Here is a 15,525-nt window from a genome sequence, read left to right on the forward strand (position 1 = left end):
GAGAGTTCTTCAAGAAAGTGGTGATCCACTAGCAACCTCTGGCAACTTTTCTGAGAAGAAAAAATTGTCATTGGCAGGAATTTTGGGTTTCATGGCTTGTCCCGAAGGTAACATTTTTCTAAATATAGGTAACTACGTTAACAACTTCAAGTTTTAACTTTCTCTGCTGGAAAATGCGTTTGTCAGGATGTTAGTTTTAAAAGAAATCTTACATCTATGGAACATTCATAAGACTTTGTGCAGAAAGGAATAAAACAAATTATTACACGCTATCTTTTTCTTTATCAAGAGTCTTTTAGAAAAACAATGATACCAGATATATTCCTTTGGTTGCAAGCAACAGAAATCAACACTGGCAAACCTAAGCAAAGTAGAAATGTACTGAGAGAATATTGAAGGAGTCAGTCACTGGAACATCTGCAGTCTATGAAGCAGGAATCATAGAACTGACTGACTTGAAAGCAGGAATAGTATGTCGGAGCATACCTTGAGGATGAAAGAGCTCCAGATGCATACAGGTAGTAGAATTATAAAGAAAAGCAAGAAAATCATCCTCACAACAGTCAGGATAATGGTCACCTTAAGAGTGAAGGCAGAACTAGCTATATTAATTTGTGGGACTCAGAGCAAACTTAAAATGCAGGGCCACTTGCTCAAAAATTACAAAAAATTTCAAGAAGGCAACTGCAGACATTAAACCAAGCATGGGACTCTTCTGAGCATGGAGCCCTGTATGATTGCACAGGTCCCAAACCCATGAAGCTATCCGTGAGGGAAGAAGACAGTTTTGACTGGCGAAGAGCATACAGAAGGCTTTGGTGGGTTAATAAACTGGACAATGCTGCTACATAGGCATTTGCTTTCGGTTATTTGCAAATCTTTCATGCCACTTTTGCATTTTTCTTTAATTGTGTGATATTTCACAATTTTAAAAAAGCTAACTGTATCTTCTGTCCTTTTGTCAACCATACAATATTTAATATTCCAAGGAATCTGAGTGGCAAAGTTTAGGTCAAGTACCCTTGTCCTGGCTCTGCAGAGGATAATACTACTACTAATAACAACAAAAATGAGAAGGCAAACAAGAAGAGGATGAAGAAGAAGAACAAGTAGAAGAGCTAATATTAGCAGTTGCCACATGTTTTATATGTTATTTCTAAATTAACTCATCAAATATACTCATAACAACCCTATGAAACAGAAACTTTTCCCTTCAGCTTTTGAAGTGGGAAATGGGTAGTGTACTTGGACTTTTTGACTACTAAGAGCTCACGCCATGAGAGGAGATCATGCTGTAACAGGAAGCAGGGTTTACTGGGATATCGAATGGATTGTGAGTAGCCACGAAATAACAAATGTCTACTACACAGAGGGTCAGAGGACTTTACTGCAATCTAGTGCAATCTAGTCCTTCTTTTTTTTTGGAGACAGAGTCTTGCTTTGTTGCCCAGGCTGGAGTACAATGGCATGATCTCAGCTCACTGCAACCTCTGCCTCCTGGGTTCAAGTGATTCTCCTGCCTCAGCCTCCTGAGTAGCTGGGACTACAGGCGTGCACCACCACACCTACCTAATTTCTGTATTTTTTAATAGAGACGGGGTTTCACCATGTTGGTCAGGCTGGTCTTGAACTCCTGACCTCAAGTGATCTACCCACCTCAGCTTCTGAAAGTGCTGAGATTACAGGCGTGAGCCACCATGCGCGGCCTTCTTAGTAACTGAAAGTTACTAAGTAACTGCTTAGTAACAGAAGCAGATGAGTCTAGGACATGTCCAGGGCCATCATGACCACATCACACATCACATTGTCAAGGTAGCTTCAGTCCCTGCAAAGATGGACTCAGAAAACTAAACTCACGGTAAGTCTGCCCTCAGATTTAACCTGGCCACAGCCATCATCACTTATTTGCCAAATTGGAACAGCTGAGGAGCACGGCTACACACAGACATTAGATTCACAGATACGCAGGGCTGCCAAATGGGACTCACGAAGAGGCAGAAATCTGGAAATCCCATTAGCGACAGATGCAGCGCAGCATGCGTGTCTAGGGGGGCACTGGCCCCAGCCCTTGGGGAAAGGCACATCCATCTTGGATCATGACAGCCACTCCAAACCAACCTGAGGCCAGCGTGAGGGTGAGACGTGAGTAGATGGCAGTTAGCAGCCATCTACTTGCCCCAGAGTAGGGCAAAGACTCCTTGGTTTCCGAGAGAAATGAGTTCAAGTCCTTGGAGGGCCTCTAATTTGATGTTTGAATGGGAACCAGAGTGCTCAAGTTTGAATCCTACCTCTACCACTTCACCTTTGGCAGGTTCCCTCACCTTTCTTTTTCTTCTCCGCAAAATGGATGTGACACATTCTAGGATTGTTGTAATAATTAAATGGGAAAATACATATATACTGGCAATAGTAATTATGGTTAATTGTGTCCTATATAAAATGAAGAAGTTGAATGAAAGATTCTCTTTGTTTCTTTCTAATGCTAACATTCTGTGATTATCTTAAAAGTACCTGAGATGAGATATCCCTGGTTCATTCCTTTTGCTCTTAACAGCATCTAAACATTTATAATTTTGGATTTCTATACAGAACTAGCTGTTTGATTGAAAGTATGACCTGTGTGTCTATTTTCACTTCCATTTTTATGCCTATGAAAATCTCTGATGATATTCGTGCACTAGCTCAGGTAAAAGACAACTACTTTTATCTAACCACTTCAACATTTGTAATCAGTGTTAACTAGGGAGGGAAACTTGGAGATTTCACTTGCCTATTTTCACTCAGTCCTACCTTTCACAGAGAGCTCATTCAGGAAGGGATGAATTGAGGCTGAAAGGGGCACACATAAATGTGAATATAGTCACATGACAGGAGAATTCTAGATTTAGAAGTTCAACGTGGGGATTACACTTGCTGAAAATAATCTTAATGTATATTTTAGTGGTAAATTGTTAACATTCTTTCCATATTTCCTGACCTCAGCTATTCGCTTTCCTCCGCTGTGGTTAAGGGTAAAATTCAGGAATGGATAACTTTCAGAGAACCAAGGAGACAGGATTTTGCCTGTGGTCAGGAAAAAAAAAAAAAGAAAGAAAGACATTTCAGTTGCTTCGAAGCTGGTTTGTGAGAGGTCAGGGGTGGGGAAGGCAGAGGGAGGAGGCCTCTCCAGGGGCCCAGCCGAGGCTCCAGCTCCCTTTTTGTTTTAATCTGGTTTGTGGTCCTGCTGGCCCAGGGAAAACATGGACTTGCACTAATGTAGCCCAGGAAAAATATTGGAAGGAAAAAAGCTTAGACACTTTGTATAAACTACAGAAAATAAAGGCAATAAACTGCACAAGCAGATGAGACTTTACTGATGGAAGTACTGTGATTTCTCAAAGCCAATAAAAGAGTCCTCAAATACATCCTCAAAGAAACTTGATTGTTTATTGTGGTGTCACATTTATGACCCACATAAGTAGCAGTCAATGAATATCTTTATAAAACTCTGATTTATAGGTACTTTGATTGGGCTTTTCTGCTTACTGGGACCCCAAAGGTGACAGGACCACCTCCCTATTTGCGTGAGGAATTCTTGTTGTTATTGAGGACTGTGGATGTCCAGTAACCAGGATGGTTGCTGTTGATGACAGTTTTACGTATTCCATTTTTCCGAGGGGCAAAAGTCACATGCATATGACTGAATTCTTGGTAGAAACTCTTTCAATTTTCTTCATGGTGATGACCAGAGACAAAGAATTTCCTTAGGAAAAGATGTCTAATAAAATTATGGATAAATCACTTGGACTGATCCCAAATGGAGAAATCAATTTGATTTGTAGAAGCTAAGCCCTTTAGATTCTTCCGCAACATTTTGGTAAACTCATTTTTTAAAAACAGCAGCAAACCACAAATTGGTCCTGTAAATCATGTAGATCACTAGATTTGGGAGACTAGAGGACTAGGAAAAAATGACAACAGTAATCCAGCAAATGTTTAATTTCTACCCCCACCCCCAAAAGGAACAACTACCCTTTCAGAGCCAAGTCCTGACTTCCGGGCTGCCCACAGTCTTGCTCTCTAAAAGCCCTGTAGAAAATTAGAGGGGCGGAAGACAATCATTTAAAATAGATCACATTCAGTTTTATTAAAAAACCAAAACAGCTGGGGTATTGATTTGCAAGCTCTGTAATGCCATTGGTATGCCCAACCTGGCCAAGATATTAAAAAGATATTTAAGGAAATGTCAGTAAGTGTCTCAGGCACAAGTTTTGGCATATTCAACCAGCATTGTGGTGCTGTGGGTAATTCGTCTTCCTTTATGTTTTGCTATGCAGCACAGAGGGGAGGGGACATTTACAAAATGATTTACTGTGACACATCCATTATAATGAAAGCATGTGCCGCTTGCCAGCACTCCTGGCCCATCTTCTCCCTCCCAGATGCTCGCCCATATGTCCCATGCTTGGCGTGAGCGACAGTTGTGTTGGTAGAGAAGGAGTCCTGGGATCTCGGTGTTTTTAACAGAAATCCCAGAAAACTCTGAGGTTGCTGGCTCAGGTAAGAAAAGCAGCAGGGAAGGGCCCATTGTCTGGGACTAAGTGTTTTTAAAGATGCTTCAGTGGTATAACCACAGGATGGAGTGAGATTTACTGTCTCCTCAAGGCCAGGAGGATTGCTGAGAGAGGAGCTCAAGCTTCACTTGGGGAGTTTTCCACCGTTGCTGGCCTCCCAGCTCAAGTTCTTTTTCCTTCCTCACCCCTCCACAAGATAACTGGCTGCTCTATCTTCTGGCAGCAGCCCATTCCTCAGTTACCAGGACCTTGCATCCAAATTCGAGCGGCACGCATTACTGCCGCTTCGTGAAAGCAGCTGCTACTTTGACCATGTGGATCTCCTGGCTCCCCAACTATTGCAAACCTAGCTTAATTGCCTCTGCTCCTGGAATAAAATCAGCACTTACTGAACACCTACGTATGGAAGACATCACGCTAGGCCCTGTGAAAGAAAGAAAGAAATTTGGTATACAGTTGGTTTTGCCTTGAAAAGTTTACCATCTAGTTGTGAATTAGTACTCCCATCTACGTCCTGGCAAACCTTGGGCAAGTTTCTTAACCTCTTTGCACCTTGATTTCTCCATCTGTAAAAGAGAGGATAATAGTATATAGGATTGATGTAAATCAATTAATATGTATAAAATGCTTAAACCAGTACATGACACACAATAATCACTCAGTAAATGTTAGCTAAATTTGGCCCCTAGTTGGAGGAAAGAAAGAAGGAAAAAAGAGGAATAAAATTATATTTATGTGCTGTATCTTGTAATAACATTTTATATATGTTCACTGAATTCTCACAATACCATGTAAGGTAGATATTACTGTTACTCTTTAATTTTTAGTAAATTGAGGCTCTGCTAGGTTAATACTTTGTCCAGGTGTTCAATGTTGACAAAGCTTACAGTCAAGGCCAAAACTACTTAGTGCCAAAGCCCATGATTTTGAAAAGACAAATAATTTAAAATTTAAATAACGTTTACAAGACACTAGAGGTTGTCTAGCAAAGGTCAATCTCCGATTGATTTCCCGATAAATTGCATGAGAAGACACTGCCTAAGAGTTCACTTCGATATGGAGCTGGCAACCACAGGGAGCTCTTCCCACCACTAGACCTGAATGAAGCATCGAGGAGCCATTCTTGGAAGCCAGGGAGGGGAGTGGAAAGGAAAGGGCTGCCTGGCAGGAGCTGTATCTCTGGGTGGAGGGACACAGCCAACCTGCGAGAACCAGCAGAGAAGGGGCCAGGAACATACTCTGATCTTACCTCCTCCTTCCTCTCTCCTGCCAGTACTCTTGGGTAAGCAAACCCTTTGCTGCTGTCTAAATAGGTCATCCTCCCTGGGCAGAGAACAGGATGGAAAAGAGTAGAGAGAGGACCCGGGGGTGCAAATGTAAGATATCCAACACAGGAAGTTTGTTATAAGATTAGATAACTTACATGGCACTGTATCTGCTACACAGAAGATACTGACCACCTGATGGTTACTATTCTTTCTTATTGTTTGTCCTGCTTTGGTTGGCTTGGTATTTATGTGTCCAGCTCAGATCCTCTGGCCTCACCACAAACAAAAGAGTTTTCTAATCCCTGTAGTAGCATGAGAAGTGACTCACTAAAAAGTCAATTAAGTTTCTTGTCTATAATCTTTTGCCTCTATTTTTTTTAAAGGAAGCTTTCAAATGGGGTTGGGGGTGGGGAACTTGGAAATCATTTTTTTAAACACAAGCTTTGTGATTTGTCTTATTGGAAGTTCTTAACAGAGGAAAGGGGCCTGTTTGTTTAGATTGCTATGCAACAGGAGGCATTGAGTAAATGGTTTCCCAGTTTTTATTATTTTAAACTTCACCCAGGAGAAAATTGATCCAAGTTTAAGAAAGAGAGGAGGAATGGAATATAGACTCTAATGTTTCCAAAATTCTAAATGGCACTGCAAATAATAGAACCCTAAAGCAAACATTCACAAGCAGAAAATTACCTTTGTATTTCTCACTTTCAAGGTAAAATCCCTAGAAAATATGTCTTCATCTATTCAAACAGAATTTTTTCCAGCTAATTTATACACTACATGCTAAATAAAGACTGAAAGTTGAAAGTTTATCACTTTCTACCAAATATCAGCAAAAGGTTAAGTTGCTGTAGAATAATTACTTTTTATCTCCATTCTTCACCCACAACATGCAGAAAGCACAACCAGGCAGAAGCCATCACTGACCAAGAGGAAAGAGGGGCAGATGCCTCCTAAAATTCTTTCCCTATCTCAAACTCAGTCATCAGTTTTTACAAAAGCTTCAAATTCCCCCATCGAGCTATTTTTTATTAGGCCAAGAGGTTTTGGGTTGATATTCATGTTGGTGCTGGCTCTATCAGGCTGGCAGGCTTAAGGCAGTTTCTGAATTTCCTGTTCAAGTTAGAGGGGAAAATGCACATGCGTCAAGTGCCCTGAACTTGGTGAAATCAGACATCTGGAAGCCAATGGTGGGGAAAGAGAGCAAAGGTTACAAGAAAAATAACACTCAGTAGCAACCAGCAAAACAAACTTTTGTCTGGAGCAACAAGAAGGCACAGCAAACACATCAGTCCATGTGGCACCAGCTCATCTTCTTAAAAACAGTGTCTTACTGCTTCTCCTAACGTCAGGAGTTCCAAAAACATAAAGAAGTAAATAAAAATAATTAAAATGCCTCTACACAATAATTAAATGCCACTACTCTAACACTGTGATATATTTCCTTCTAGTTTTTTACACACACATATTCTATAGGTATATGTACATAAGTAAGATTGCAAAGAAATACGAAGAATATTTTAAAACTAAAAAACAGAATTATTTTGTATTTGCTGTTTTATGTGCTGTATTTTAAGTCTACATTATTTTTATACATTTCCTCATATCATTACATATTGTCAGAATGGCTATTTTTTAAATTAGCTACATAATAGTTCATCCTACAGATGTAGCATAATTTGACCGAGCTCTTGTTGTTGGCATTCATGCTCTTTCCAATTTTTTTACTGTCATGAATAATATTTTGAAGAATATCTTTGTAATTCTGCCTGCAGAATAAATTCCTGGAAGTGAAATTACTGGGTGAAAAGCACTCACTTAAAACATAAAGCCCAATCTGCCATCTAGAAAGTTGTGGCAAGCCTTGGTCTTGTGAGTAGTTTAGGAAAATATCTATTTTACTACACCCTATCGACCCTGAGAATTACCATCTTTAAAATTCTTGGCCTATTTGAGAGGTGGAAATGGTGCCTTAATATTTAAAATTTTTATTTTTCTTACTTAATAATAGTCTGAACATGTATTGAGCATGCCAAATCAGTTTTTGTCATCTTTGAAAACATTGACTTCCTTTTGACTGGACTTTAAAGTGCCAGTTCCCACAGAAAAGTCAACTTCCATGGATGTGTGAACACAGCCCTCTTAATATAAATATTACCAACTCCATATCAGCCTTAATTTTAATAATAACGCCAAACAATGGATTCTTTTCTGTCACGTTTTGCAATATAATCATGTCAGTTTTCAAAGGCTGGCACACCCTGGAATTACAAACATAGTCTGTGGCAAGAGATATTGGCAGCTCTCCAGCCCAGAATGACAAGCAAGCATCCCTTCATTCTGAGCCCACAGGATGATGGTGCAGGGACAGGGGACCTAGTGACATGGGTATCCATTGGCAACCTGACATCGTTGACCCCTCACATGTCAGAGTTCCTAACTTTCATGCCAAGGACCCCTCTGACAGGTGAGGTCTACAGATCCCTTCTCAGAATAATGCCTTTAACTGCTTAAAATAAATACACACATAGAATTATAAAAGAATCCAATTATATTGAAATATGATTATCAAAACATTTATAAAAATCTGTGGTATAGTAATATAGGTGCTTATTAAGCACTATTTAACAAAATCTAGCAGCAGATCTAAAAACTACCATCATAGCAAAGTGATAAAAAAGGTAAAGATATTTCAAGATACCTGCAACAGCTAATATAATGTGAAAATGTCTATTTCTATTAGTGACAAAGTCCAAAGACTGCAAACACTGTTGTGGTTTGTTGCCTACATTCATAATAAAGGTAATGATGCTTTCAGTGAGAGTTCAGTAAAAGATGTAATTTTTTTTTCTTGCCCTGGAATGCCTGAGTTCTCTCCATGGACCCTAGGTTAATAACCCGTAGTCACATGAAGTGTTCTGAAAGTAGAAAGTTATGTAAATGCGTTTATTTCCACCTCCTCCCACTACTAAGAAATGTTACATTTTCTCTGGGTCCTATTTTTTTTCTTTGCTCTAATTACTACCATTCTGGGAAGCTGTTGGAACAGTGCAGTAGGGTTGGCTACAGTGGAAGAGCTTAGTCAAAGGGTTGAAGTCACCGTGTTAAAAATACCTTACTTGATGAAGTTGCAGACCTGTGCTCTCTGATCACGTGCCACACGTAGCACCATTACACCACGCTGTGATTTAACAACCCATGCCTGAGAATCAGAAGCCCAGGGTTCTAGCTACAGCTTTGTCACTAAGCAGCTGTGTGACTGCGAAAAGGCCCCTTGACATTCCTGAGCCTTAGATTTTCATAACTAAAAAAAAAAAAAATTGGAAAAGACCATCTCCCGTTTCAAGTTCTCACAATATTTGACTTTAAAACTTTGTAACTTCCATTGTATTTTGATGATGAGTGTATCCTTCCAGAAGAGTTATTTAGCATCCAGAACAGACAGATAGGCTTACCTGTTGTCTAAAATAAAGTTTCAATCCCCTTCTTTGTCCCCGCCAGTCTCTCTTTTCCATTTTTCCCTCACCCTCTTTGTAAAACAAACGTGTTCTTTTCCTTAAAGCAACAGAACCTGAATTCTTCTGTTGGTTCTAAAGCAGAACTTAAAGTTTCTCTGGATCTTCTGTTTGTCACACGACTTCTCCAGTCAAGTCTGAATGCCCAGGCCAGCCAGTGTCAATTTCAGTGTTGGTTCCAATGTTCCCAAATCTCCGCTCATAGAGCATTCTTCCTTCCTCATTAGGTAAGCTTTCCTAGGTCTTAGGCAGGGATTTCTTAACTTTCTATGTGTTGCTTCACTGAACAAGGTAAAGTATTCTGTTCTCCTACTCATATAGAGTTCACAGAGTAAATATTTCTCAGAGATTTTCCTTCCTAATCACGCAGCATTTTTAAACACTTGGCATTGTGCTCCGTTCAAGTTGTCGAGTCCAGATTCAGGGAGAGCCCTGAGCTTTTGGTGTCAGAGTGAACAGGAGTGCTGGGTGAATGAGGCGGCCTGGCAGGGACACCATAGGCCTGTTGGACCCTAAGAATACTGACAAGGCTTAAGAGAAAGACACAGAGGCAGCCTGCTCTTGGCAAGCCCAGGCAGGGTTCCCTTTGATGTGAAGTCTTGTTTGATATTGCTTTGTGTGTCTGCATTTGTCCTTGGCAGGCGGAAGACAGTTCCTTTCCAACAATGAGGTGCCCTTGTGTATTGCTGCCATCCACCAAAACAGTGATGCATGCAAACAGCTCCCAGGGTGATGAGGTAGGCAGAGTGAGGTTGAGGCTGGTGAAGGGGGTGGGGAGGACACTCAAGGAGAACCCAAGTGCCAAGGTGAAGATGTTAGCAAAGAAGCTGTGACAGGCCTGAAACTCTGCACCAGGGCTCTCAAAACATTTCACTGATTTCACCTTGAAGTAGGAACAATTTGAGACGGATACAGAGTAATTAGGAGCAAAATGTTGAAAGTGATTTATTTTGATTGAAATACAAAGAGGTTTAGAAAGGCTGCCTGCAATTGCCTCAAGTTAGTCTGGGTCAAATACTAGCCTCTGAATGTTAATCATTACAGTTGGGTCTGTGGACATCATTAGTGCTATTCTCTAAACATTTCCAGTTCCCCTTCCTCTCAAACACAAGGTAGATTGTAATTCCTGGTCTCTTTGGTCAGAACCATGTGACTAGTTCTAGCCAATGAGCAGAAGTGATGTGGGTCTCTTCCCGGCTGGAATATTGAATTATTGATGCAAGACGCTCCAGAACTCTTCCTCTCTGGAATGAGGGTCACTGGTATGGGGACTCTATTATGTCAAAGTCCTCCTGCCAACCCACATGGGAGAAGTAACATAAGCAAGAAATCAACATTTTTGGTTTAAAGCCACTAAGATTTGACTGTTGTTCATTATAGCAGCATAACCTAGATTATTGTTAACTGCTACAGGCCCCAAAGACTCCCTTCCTTGTCCAATTGCACTCACAGAGATTAGATAGTGAAATGATCCTTGACTTCTTTGAGAAAGCACTCCTGCCTTATTTAAGCAAGGAACTCTCACAGCCAGGGAATTTCTCCTGGGGAGTAGCACTGGAAGTCAACTGTCTACGGTTGATTCTCAAAACCTCAAGCTTTGGGAAGCCCAAGATGTTGTAGATAAGAGCCATAATAGGTCCCAAGAAAGAAGCCAGAAGATGCTCGTTGAGTCTCGCTTAGCCTAAAAGAAGCCATGAGAGAAATTCACCAACAGACTGCGTTAAGTGTCTATTTGCATATATTTCTGTGGTCAGAGGTTGTAGTCCCTAAGCAGCTTTTAATGTAAGAGTGGAAAAAGTGAAAAAAGAAGAATATGGTTAGAGAAAACTCAGACTCTAAAGGACCTAGAAAGAATACTGGCTAAAAATCAGAAGAAACACAGTTTATACTGAACAGAAAATAATTTGCAGCCCTGGTAAGGCACAGAAGAACGGACATTGATTGGTGCTTCCTGTGAGGAGCGTGAGAGCTGCAATTAATCCAGAAATGCTTCAGGGAGGTGTTGTTTTAAAGAACGACTTGACATTTAGAGGGAAAGATAGAATGGTGGGTCAGAAGAAGGACAGGCAATACAGCCTGCAGCCCTTCCTGGAAAAGGACTCAGATACAGGTCAAGGTGGCTTTACAAATGGTTTTTGTTTTTGTTTTTGTTTTTGAGGCACAATCTCACTTTGTCACCCAGGCTGGAATGCAGTGGCATGATCTCAGCTCACTGCAGCCTCTGCCTCCCAGGTTTAAGCAATTCTCATGCCTCAGCCTCCCCAGTAGCTGGGATTACAGGTGGGCGTCACCACACCTAGCTAATTTTTGTATTTTTAGTAGAGATGGGGTTTCACCATGTTGGCCAGGCTGGTCTCGAACTCCTGGCCTCAAGTGATCTGCCTGCCTCAGCCTCCCAAAGTGCTGGGATTACAGGTGTGAGCCACTGCACCTGGCCAGATCAAACTTCTATAATGACCATTTGTAGGCCAGGCATGGTGACTGACACCTGTAATCTCAGTTCTTTGGGAGGCCGAGGTGGGTGGATCACTTGAGGCCAGGAGTTCAAGACCAGCCTAGCCAACATGGTGAAACCCCATCTCTACTGAAAATACAAACAATTAACCAGGCGTGGTGGCAGGCACCTGTAATCCCAGCTATTCGGGAGCCTGAGGCAGGAGAATCACTTGAATCCGGGAGGCAGGGGTTGCAGTGAGCCAAGATCGCGCCATCATACTTCAGCCTAGGCAACAAGAGTGAAACTCTGTCTCAAAAAAAAAAAAAAAAAAAAAAATTTGATCTGAGGGACTCAGTGGGGTGTTACATTTTCAGGTAAGTTGAGAAGAGAAAAGTCAGGTGGCCTGAGGTGGACTGATAAGAGAAAGAATTTTTAAAATAACTAATGCTGGCCGGGTATGGTGGCTCACACCTGTAATCCCAGCACTTTGGGAGGCTAAAGCAGGAGGATCGTTTGAGACCAGGAGTTGTAGATCAGCCTGGGCAACATAGCAAGAGTCCATCTCTAAAACAGTAATAATCGTAAATGAGCCAGGTATGGTGTAGCACATCTGCAGTCCTAGCTACTTGGGAGGCTGAAGCAAGTGAATTGCTTGAGCCTGGGATTTCAAGGCTGCCGTGAGCTATGATCACACCACTGCACTCCAGCCTGGACAACAGAGCAAGACCTCATCTCTAAAAATAAATACAAAAAATAAAAGTAACTAATGTGAATAGAAGTAGTCCAGGCAAAATGCTTCAGGAAAGGATAACAGGCCAAAGTGACAAAATCTGATATCAGCAGAAGCATTAATACCTGGAATGAGGGTGGCTTTGGGACCTGAGATGCCAAGAAAGAGAAAACTGCACACTTCTGTATGAAGGAGGACTGGCTAGTTACAGTTATGTGACTGAGAGTGCTAACTGTCCTCCAATACTCATTCGCACCTTCTTCTTCAGGAGGGAACCCCCAGTTTTCCCCTAAGTACACAGCTGCTCAGAATAAAGATTGCATTTCTCAGTTTTCTCTTCAAATAGGTATGACCACAGGGAACAAAGGGACATAACAAAATTTCACATGTGACTTCCTTAAAGAGAGGGGGATATGTTCTTACTTTTCTTTCTCCCTTTCTCCTGGCCGGAATGTAACATGAGAGAGTGAGCTAGAGCAGTCATCTTGGGCAATGAAGTGTAAGCGTGTGTCAAGAATAACAGAACTGTAAGAGAGAAGGGGCCTGGATTCCTGATGGTCTTAGAGCCACTATCCCTGGACTACTTACTCCTGAACTTTTTTATGTGAGAAACAAAGAATGAAATGTTTACTTTAAAAAAAAAATTTTTTTTTTGAGACTGGATCTTGCTTTGTTGCCCAGGCTAGAGTGCAGTGGCATGATCATGGCTCACTGCAGCCTCAGGCTCCCAGGCTCAGATAATCCTCCCACCTCAGCTTTCCCAGTAGCTGGGACTACAGGCACATGCTACCATGTCTGGCTAATTTTTGTAGGGTTTGCTTGTTTGTTGTAGAGACAGGGTTTTGCAATGTTGTTCATTCTGGGAAATGTCTACTTAATTTAAGTTGCTTGTACGTTGAGTTTTCTGTCTCTTACAGCTTAACCTCATCTTTACTGATTCAAGAAGTTATCTCCCACTAGTAAAATTACAGATGCTTTTTATTTCCTTCTTTATAATTTTCTGTATTTCCTAAGTTTTCTACAATGAATATATATATATATTTGTAAATTGGCAAAAAAAAAATGGTTTCTTTTTTTAGGTAAGTAATGGAGAGGCTGGAGGACAAGGCCTGCATTGACACAGACTGAAAGGCACTTTGGTGCCCTTTGTAGTATAAAAGAGCCTTGGACCTGAAGTATTTTTCTTCAGTCCCACATTGACTTGCCTTTGAATGGCTTTCACCTTCTGCCATGCAAGTTTCCTCATCTTTTGTTCCTGTAAAGATTTGGTGCAGGAAATAGAAAAGGGTTTAGGTATCTCGAGTAGAAAGGAATTTAATACAGGGAATGGGGTGGCACAAAATCGTTGGAAGAGCTGTAGAAATGCATGTGAAGAGGTCCTGTTAGACTTACAGATCATGCTGATGCTAGGTTATAAGGTTATAACCCTGAAGCTATGAACCAGAGGTCAGGAAATCATTGTCAACACGCAGAGGTCAAGAAACTGCTGCCAGTTTCACAGTTGCTTCACATTCATGAAGCTAGTCACTATAGGGTGATTGTGAAGTCTGTCCACTACAAAATGCATTTCTGCCAGGGCTTACCACTGCCGTAGAAATAAAAACGGGCTCCACCAGCATTTCACTTTCCAAATCTCATGGGAAGGATCTTATTTCCTGGACTTCACCTCAAACCCTGGCAGCAAGGGAGCCTGAGAAATGTAGTTGTTAGCCTTCCAGCCCCTGTGACACAAGAGTGTGAAGAAGGGGGTAGATGTGAACAGTGAGTGCCAAAAGAGCATGTCTGGCTTATCTCTAAGCTGTCAGACATTCTCAATACCTTTTTTGATGGCTCTCCTGCTTATGTATTTTTCTATAGCCAATTAAAAACTATCGTTGTACAGTTATTATGTGCTAACACTGTGTTAGGCACTTCAGAATGTACAGAATGATAGCATGGTTTGGATCACCTGACACCTCATCCACTCAAAAAACTTATGTTTAATGTCTATCAGGTACTCAAAAAACCATCAATAGCTCCTCGTTATCTATCAAACAAAGTCCAAGGGCCTTAATTTAAACCTAACAGACTCTCCATGTTTTCATGACCTCAACTCGTGTTTTAAACCTTATCTGTCATTTCTTTGCTTACTGAGCTCTTGTGGACCAGGAAAACTGGATGATTTTCTATTCTTTATACATGAGCCTCTTTTCTGCCATCAGCACTTTAGTTACAATGTTTTTCCTCCCCAGAATGTCCTTCTTTCCATCTCCCTGTGGTAAAGTACTGCTGGCCCCTTAATGTCCAGCTCAGATGTCACCTCTGCTGTGAAGCCTTTCCTGACGCAGGACAGCTGGAGATACTCTTTTCTTTCCAGAATCTTGGGAACTTGTTTTAATCTCCTGTGTGAGATTTAGAACAGTATATCCTCTATTACGGTTTTTTTGTTTTTTGTTTTTGTATAAACATTATTTCTTCCAAAGTAGACCCTGGTCCACAGAGGAAAGGAAATTATTTCTTATTTATTTTTGATCCCCCACATAGTGCTATAGTGCTTATTGAATGAATAAATGTAAAACCAGAGGACAGGCTTTGCTCTCAAATAATTTATAACCTAATAGCAAAAATAGAAAAAAAGCACCAATCACTCTCTGAATAGTATCTAAAATTCTTTGTCCAGAATTTCACACTTCCCAGATAACTGACATCCCAGTTCTTAATTCTTTAATTTTCTGTGCGAATAAATAAGCTTTTTCGTTATTGCCACATGTCAATCATCTTTCATTTCCTGTTATTCTTTCAATTAAGTGTAATTTGTGTCATGTAATTTTCCATTTGTTACTAAACCACCAATAAGATGAAAATGTCTCCTTATGTCTATAGCAATAAAAACAATTCTCAAATTGTGTTTCTGTGTTTCTAATGTAAACCAACAATTAGTGCAAAAGATGTAGCTTGAGTATAAATGATGAACATATTCACAGATGCATTTAAAAATTTCACATAGGGAAACTCCATTCACCAACTCTCTTCATTTATTAAC

This window comes from Pongo pygmaeus, chromosome 2 (assembly GCF_028885625.2).
Source record: "Pongo pygmaeus isolate AG05252 chromosome 2, NHGRI_mPonPyg2-v2.0_pri, whole genome shotgun sequence".
Lineage (NCBI taxonomy): Eukaryota > Metazoa > Chordata > Mammalia > Primates > Hominidae > Pongo > Pongo pygmaeus.